The sequence below is a fragment of the Sorex fumeus genome, unplaced genomic scaffold (genome assembly GCF_029834395.1).
Source record: "Sorex fumeus unplaced genomic scaffold, SorFum_2.1 ptg000006l, whole genome shotgun sequence".
Taxonomy (NCBI): Eukaryota; Metazoa; Chordata; class Mammalia; order Eulipotyphla; family Soricidae; genus Sorex; species Sorex fumeus.
Window position 1 is genome coordinate 60,366,559 of NW_026606063.1, and position 8,673 is coordinate 60,375,231.

General features: G+C 43.2%; 1 non-coding gene across 1 annotated transcript; it reads right to left on the bottom strand.

Annotated features, from left to right (window-relative positions):
• Nucleotides 1–7,941: 7,941 nt before the first annotated feature.
• LOC130038378 (U11 spliceosomal RNA) lies at nucleotides 7,942–8,075 on the bottom strand. The gene has a single exon (XR_008794671.1). It is a non-coding gene; the product is annotated as a U11 spliceosomal RNA (small nuclear RNA).
• Nucleotides 8,076–8,673: the final 598 nt, after the last annotated feature.

Sequence of the window (8,673 nt, forward strand, 5' to 3'; positions counted from 1 at the left end):
CCATACAATAGTGATTGTCTTTTACTTCCTTGTTTAGTTCACATAACATGATCACCCAAGTTCCATTCATTTTGTTACGAGGAATACAATTTCATCTTTTCTAAAGGCAGAAGTTATATCCCATTGAGTATACATACCACAGATTCTTGTCCAGATGTGTTGGTTTTGTTCTTTCACTACTGTAAGTACAGCTGCTGATGAGCACAAGGGTGCAAATCTTTTCCAATTAGTGTTTTCGTATTTTTTGATAAATGCCCATATTAATGGACCATATTTTCATTTAAATTTTTTGGTTTGTTTTAACCACACCAGTGATGCTCAGTGGTTACTCCTGGCCCTGAGCTCAAGGATCATTCCTGGTTGTGCCTGGAGTACCAGTTGTGATCTAAACCAGGTGGGCTGCATGCAGAACAAGTGCTCTAACCACTTTGATACTTTCCAGTCCCACCATTTAAATTCTTTAAAAAAGAAATACCCATGTCATTCCTCATAGAAACTGCAACAATTTACCTTCCCAGACATAAACTGTGTTCCAAGACTTCCTTTACTTCATCTCCTCCATGATGCTTATTTCCAATCTTTTTGGCTATTCTCTTTGGTATGGGATTTTGATTAGTATATCCCTAAGAAGAATAGAAAGAGCTATGCTTGGAATATCACGTTTCACTCAAATGAGAGAAAAAATCCGGAGTTCCGACATCCGTCGACGATCAAGAATCAGGGACGCTGTCTCATTTGCCAAAGTGTCAAAAATCAGATGGACTGGTCACGTAATGAGATTTAAAGACGACCGCTGGACTAGAGCTGTTACCGACTGGATCCCACGGGATGTCAAAAGACCGCGTGGCCGCCCACCTACCAGATGGTCAGACTTCTTCATCAAGATCATGAATGATCGGTTTGAGGCTCTTCATGTTCCCAGAGCGAACAGATGCCATTGGGCTACACTAGCACGCGACAGGGACAAATGGAGATGTTACTGGCGCCCGCTCGAGCAAATCTACGACTAACGGGAAGTTAAGTGATTAAGTGATTAAGTATTTCCCTAATAGTTGTTAGTCATGGTGAACATTGTTTTCCTGGTTCTATCTATCTTCTCTGGAGAGTGTCTATTCAGTATCTTTCTCTGTACAAGGGTCAAACAGAAGGCGTCACACATGCAAAGTAAGTGTTCTATCACTGAGTTACACCCTGGTCAACAATCTATTCTATTCTCAATTTGCCACTAATAAGGAGTTGGTAAGGAGTCAGAATGGTTTAGGGGTGACCAGACCCTCTTAGGAGCAGATAATGGCAAAGTTCTCTTTCTCTGTATGGAAAGTTGTTGGTCAAATGTGAATAAAACAGCCACGCCAGAGTGCTGAAGGGTCTTTAGCCAGCATCTTCCTAGTCACCCACCGTTCCTCTACCAGCCCAGGACGCTTCTGTAACAGAGAAGCATTTTTCTTTTTGGACGAGAGTTATTTCCAGACACAGCTTTAAACTGTAGACATCTTACTCAGAGGTAGCATTGTGAGTCAGGCAGGATCTTAAGAATCAGCACAAACATTAGGGGGGAAAGTTCAGGACTTTAAGCATGACTGCTTCTGTAAGGGAAAAGGGAAAAGAAGGCTGACTAGGAGGAAGAGGTGGTTTCACCTTTGTCCACCCCATGGCCAGCAGATGATTGTTATCTTGTGTTGAATTGAAATGGTGGGGCAAGAATGGTCTCCTTCTCTCCAGGAATGTATCTGCCTAACCTCGCACTCCAGTGGGAGTAGAGTTCCCGAGGACAGCCTTCGTCTTGAGCTCCAGTTTTTATCTCCCACGGCTTGCTGAGGATTCACCTCCAGGCTCTTTTCTCTTCCGTTTGTTGCCACCAATTATGAACATACCAAAATGTGTGCTGTTGTGAAAAATTCATCTTTGATCCCCACCCCTCTCTAGTCCCATCCCACTCTCTCTTCTCAGGGCTCCTTGGCACTTTTTTTTTTTTTTGCTTTTTGGGTCACACCGGCGATGCTCAGGGGTTACTCCTGGCTCATGCACTCAGGAATTACTCCTGGCGGTGCTCGGGGGACCATATGGGATGCTGGGAATCGAACCTGGATCGGTCATGTTGGCTGCGTGCAAGGCAAACACCCTACCCGCTGTGCTATCGCTCCAGCCCCTCCTTGGCACTTTTATTTGTTCGCTTCCTATCCACCACACCCTCTGTTCTTTCTTCCCTCTGTTCTGGTGAGTCTTCAGTATTCTGTAGTTCTCCACAACTGACATGCTAAAACCAGTACTAATCTCCATCTAGTGGCTACTTCTCTGTCCACAGTTTTTTCTCAGTGATGCTGGGGACAGGTGACCACTCTCTTGCCTTTGAATTGTTTAAATTCTGTGATGCTCTCTCCTTGTGCTTCCTTCTGCTTTCTCTCTCCTTCATTGAGCCTATTCAGTCCTCTTTGCTGGATCCTTCTCTCTCCTATCTAGCAGTGTAGGTCTGTCAGGGGCCTTTCTCTGGGCCTGCCTTTATCTCAGCAGGACTTCCTCACTCCCCTGGCCCTGTTTCCTTGCGTTCGCTGTCCCTTCCTAAGCGTTTCCTGTTATGTCCCAGAAAGGGAGTTTCGCTCGCACATTGACCAAACCAGATGCAAGGATGCAAATGCAAGGCCCCATTTTTGTTAGCTTGAGCTAGGGTCTGAGTCTCATCCAATGCAATGGAGTCTTGAAAAGGACCCTGACTTCGAATTCTAAGCAGTTTATAGAGGGTTTGGTTACATAACAGCATTTTTCTAGGAACTGGTAATATGTTCCTAATTCTGGTCCCTATCCGGTCCCATGACTCCAGGGACCAACATTATGTTTCCAATTCTTGGTCCCTGTCCGGTCTTGTGACTCCACTCTCTAGGCCCTCTCTGCTTGGTTGGGTACCACAGCCCAAGCCCCGTACTCTGATAGGCTGTTGCCACGAGGCAGTTTATCTGCCCATGGTGATATCATTTTCTGAGAAGTTAGGACTTTCTGATAGGGGAAACTGAAGCTTAGGCTGCTGAGTTTTGGTCTTAAAGTGGAGCCTGTCATGGCTCCACTTCACCCTCACATTCTTACTAGCCTTTGTGTCTTCTTCAGCTTGCCTATCTGTTGAGCTTTGACATTTTGACTTTCTTGGTGAGTGCCAATCAGACAGTGTTCAGGAGATGTGGTGGTTCATTGTGAGTTTGTGTGAGGTTCCTTGGATGCAGTTCAACTTGCTCCTGGAGGTGCCAGGGATTACTTGGACCGCCTATAGGTTCTTGGGTCTCTCCAGAGGCATACCCTGTAGTGTGCTGAGAGCTGTCCCTGTTCGTTTTTGGGGATCATGTGGTACTGGGGAATGGAGTTAGCAGCATATAAGACATGTTAACTTAACTCCTATGCACTATCTTTTAACAATTTTCTCTTTTTTTCTTTCATTTGGGGGGGGGGGCGTGAAAGGTACACACCAGAAAATATGCTTGGCTCTGCATTCAGGAATCACTCCTGACAGTGCTTGGGGGACTTGACATATGTGGTGGTGGAGATAGAACCTACATCAGTCACATGCAAGCAAGTGTCCTTCCTACATTCAGTACCATTTCTTCAACACCTTGTTTTTGCAATTTTCCAGGATTGAGCCACAGACCCTGAGCTCAGGGGAAAACACACATAGAGTCTGGTTCCTCTTGTCTACTTGCGGTTTCTTTGAACTCTGGAAATTTCAGGATGGCTCCACAGTCTGGAGCATGAGCAGGGGAGGGTTTGAGTAGTTGTGCTCTTTTATTTCTTTTCCTTTAAATAGCACGAGACCTGCTGAAGGAGGCAGCCTTAGTTTCCTTTTGCCAGTTAGAGAGAGCAAGCCACAGATGCACCATCTCTTTCTGACACATACTTCATCCCCAAGGTTCTCTCTTAATATTTCAGGAATTAATTCTCTAGGACCATAACATTCTGCCCTGGAGCTTAGGCCATAGGAGCCCACAATACTTGAGACAAACTGCTAGAAAGACAAACCACTAACTTCTTTACATTCTTTGTAACATTTGTCAATTGATAGGAAATGTATCACTGTATCACTGTCATCCCATTGTTCATGGATTTACTCAATTGGGCGCCAGTAACGTCCCCCAATTGCCCCAGCCCTGAGATTTTAGCTGCCTCGCCTTACTCATCTTTCCCAATGCTGTTGTATTGGAGGCTCTTTCAGGGTCAGGAGAACAAGACCCGTTATTGTTAGTGTTTTTGGCATATTGAATACGCCACGGGTAGCTTGCCAGGATCTGCATAGGAAATGTAAAGATCGCAATTTCCACCTAAAAGAGTTTAGGTGGAAGAGCATTTTCCTGTAACTTCCTTGCATCCTCTGTAACATTTGTCAAATGATAAGAAATTCAATTGACAAGAGAGTCTTTAAAAGGGGTTACACAAAACTCCCTTTAAACTTAGTCCTATACTAAGTTCCTCTCCCGGGAGAGCTTCTTCTCTTTTCTCTTCAACTTTCAATAAACGTTTCTCATTTCCAACTCTGAATCTGAGCATCTTTATTACTCATTGAGTTTTCATTCTTGAAAATATTGAAGAAACTGGGAGTAGCGAAGGAACACAGAGACTTGCCGTGGGCTTCTGCCTCAGGTGCATCACTGCTGTCTCGGACCACGATGTAGGCCCCTCCTGCTGTTGACACCTCAAAACCAGTTCTTAGACCGAGCAGGAGAGTAGATCTCCACCATCAGTTTGGTCTAATCTTTCTTCTCCCTAGAGCAGCTAGACAGTACATACAATATTAATGTTTTTTAGCTGTATTATGAATATTATACCAGCTTTATTGAATAATATGAATACCACCTTTATTCAATCTCTTTACTCCTGCCAATTGGGGAAAGTAATAGAAATACTTAATGAGTGGGTTGATGGCTAAGACAAAACCAAAAACTAATATATATTGTTTTTCTTTAAATTTTATTTTTATTTTTTATTTTTATTTATTTTATTTTGCTTTTTGAGTCACGCCCGGCGATGCTCAGGGGTTATTCCTGGCTCATGCACTCAGGAATTGCTCCTGGCGGTGCTCGGGGGACCATATGGGATGCTGGGAATCGAACCTGTGTCGGCCATGTTGGCTGCGTGCAAGGCAAATGCCCTACCTGCTGTGCTATCGCTCCAGACCCTAAATTTTATTTTTATAAAGTTTTTCACAATACTTTATTACATTCAATATTCCAACACCAGTCCTACCACCATTACGCCTTACCCATCACCATATTTCGAATGTTTCCACCCTTACTCACAAACCCTGACCCCAAAGCAGGAATTAAATAATTTATTTTGTATTGCTTGTTATGAATAATCCACTAAAAATGATCCAAAAAAGTTTCTTTAGAGGAAAGTGTGTGAATTGTTATATTTCGTCCTTGAGCCATTAAGCCCTTGTATAAGAGATTGCTAACATGATGTTAAAAATTGAGTCTTGGGGCTGGAGCAATAGCACAGCGGGTAGGGCGTTTGCCTTGCACGCGGCCAACCTGGGTTCAATTCCCAGCATATCATATGGTCCCCTGAGCACCGCCAGGAGTAATTTCTGAGTGAAAAGCCAGGAGTAACCCCTGTGCATTGCTGGGTGTGACCCAAAAAGCACTATAGCACTGTCCTCCTGTTGTTCATCAATTTGCTCGAGCGGGTCCATAATGTCTCCATTGTGAGACTTGTTACTGTGTTTTGGCATATCGAACACATCACGGGTAGCTTACCAGGCTTTGCAAAAAGCAAAAACAAAGAATTGAGTCTTTTGTGTGTGTGTGTGTATATATATATATATATATATATATATATAGCTTCTGGAGGTTGGTTGCCTTCTATTTTACACCCCATCAAATGTGGTGTGATACTCTTGGTACATCAGAGGTATAGAGAATGAGATGTTGCTCCAGGAATTCTAAAATTTTAAATACGATGATACAGCTGAGGTTAATTTACTAAATTTTCTTTTTCTTTTTAAACTGGATGATGAATTTAGAGTCCGGACGTATCTCTGCAGCATGTTGCTCTTGTATTGCTCTCTTCTGAGAGATTTATTTGTGAGTCTCTGGATCATGACCATTAACGAGCTTATGTGTCACCAGAGGCAGTTCATGGCTGTGACTGTCAGGCTACTGGAAGCACAGGGAAATGGCGGAAGGTTGCCCATTCCTAGCTCTGTGCAAGCCTGGAGATTTCAGTCAAAAGTCCCATGGACTTGGGTTTTTCAGCAGATTCACACTCATTGATGAGGCTCATCCAAGCCTGTGGAGATTGGTCATGAATTTGGTAGCGATTGAGTTCTGCAGGTTTTTGGCTGCCAGGGATCTGTTGAGGCGAGGTGGGGAACTCACTTGGTTGCCCTGGATGAGACAGCCTAGAGTGGGGTTCAGTGACATCTCTGTGTGCAGGGGGCACCGCCAGACCACTCTCCGGCCCGTGGAGGTGGCCCTAGGGTCCATAGGTGCAGGGAAGGACCGACTGAATGAACACAAGACACAAGAGACATAATGCAGAGAAAACAGAACAGAGCAGACAGGACAGCAGACAGGATAGGACAGGACAGGATAGGACTTTATTCAGGGCAGCAGGGGTATTATATACTTTGCGATGCAGAAAACTATGCTTAAATCACAGAAGGCAATTACATCACTAGGTCATATCACATATGGTTAGGAAAGTTACAAAAACTACATGTTTCATATGCTTGGTTAGTCAGTGTCAGTTACTTCTTATTCTTGGGCTAGCTGTGACAAATGTTTTCTTTTAGATAACCATACATAGCTCAGAATATGCATAGGCTGCGGTCAGAGCAGACGCAGTACCAGATTTGCACAAGTCAGGACCCGCTTGTTCAGGGTCACGTAGGCCAAGATAACCATTCATAGCACAGGCACGTAGGCCCTTGGTCAGTTAAAGGGCCAGCTTCCCACATCTGTGGAGTGTCACTCTGACTGTATGTAGTATATATATATATATATATATACACACACACATATGTATATATGTATATACATATATTTAATTAAATACAATTTTTAAAAATGAAAACTTTTAGTTAGTGTGACATCTGTTACTGCTTAAAATTGGGGAGACACTTTTGGCCAAGTGTCAGGAAATTTCTTTAGACACTTGCTGAAGAACTATTTATTGTATTTAGATATAACTTTCTATGTGTAAATGCATATATTACATGTAATTTATGCAAATACAGATATGCACATATAAAATATTCTCATCAATTTGTTTATGATGAATTTTTCTTTTATTTTCCTCTATTACTAAAAAGTAGAGAATTATCCAAATAAGATAATCTATTTCAACGTGATTTTTAATAGCCACATAATATTTTATCATGTGGATATAACAAAAATTGTTTGATCAGTTCACTTTGAATTAAAAAAAACTATTTTGAAGGGTTTATTATCTAGTTCTTACTCTGGATAACCTGGCAGACTACCAAAAGTATCCTGCCCACACGGCAGAGTCTGGCAAACTCCCCGTGGCGTACTCAATATGCCAAAAACCAGTGACAATGATGCGTCTCATTCTCCTGACTCTGAAAGAGCCTTGAATATGGCACTTTTTAAAATCTCAGTGCTAGGACAAAGGAGACGTTACTGGTGCCTGCTCAAGAAAATTGATGAACAACAGGATGACAGTGATACAGTGATTTTGAAGGGCTGGGGATATAGTGCAAGGATTAAGGTTCTTGCCCTGTATGTGGTCAAGGCTAATTCAAACTCTAGCACTTTGTATCATCCGCCAGCACTTCCAGGAATGATTCATGAACACAGAGCAGGAATAAAGTGAATACCGTGGGGTGTGGCCCCTAAACCAAACAACAACAAAAACCTCTACCCAAACTATTTTAAATAGCTTTCTAGTGAATATATACAACATGCCTGCAATTTGATAGATTTTCCTGATTTTTGGGGGGTGGGGGGTGCCAGGACCAATGATTAACCACTTCCTTACTGCCAAAACATCATGCTTCCAAAATTTCTTGATGTGGATTCCACACATAGAGCAAGCAATTTGCCCTATGTGTGCCTCTCAGGGCAGAAGCCCTTTTTAAATGATTTGTTTTGTTTTTTAATTTTAAGCCATACTAATGGTGATAGCACAGCGGCAGGGCGTTCGCCTTATAAGCGCCCAACATGGCCGACCCGAGTTCGATTCCTCCGCCCCTCTCGGAGAGCCCGGCAAGCTACCGAGAGTATTCGATATGCCAGACACAGTAACAACAAAGTCTCCAATGGAGACGTTACTGGGCCCGCTCGAGCAAATCGACGATCAACGGGAGGGCCTTTACCTTTACCTTTACCTTTAATGGTATGACTTACTTCTGGTTCAGCGCTGAGGGACCACTCCTGATGGGGCTTGGAAGTCTATATGGTGTCCTGGGGGATCAAGCCTGGGTTGGCTGAGTGCAAGACAAGCACCTTAACCACTGTACTATCAAATCTCCGGACTGTGGTTTTTTTCTAAAAAAGTAGAATTTTTGGGTCAAAGGAAAGGTATTTTGAGAGCTTTAGTTATCTATGGCCCTTCAATTCTTATGTTCAGATTGTTGCCTTCAGGATGACTCAGATTCGGGGAGTGGAAAAGGAATTTGAGACAATGGTTCCTTCCCTTTGTCTGTAGTCCTTGCTGGTTGAGATCAGATGGTCC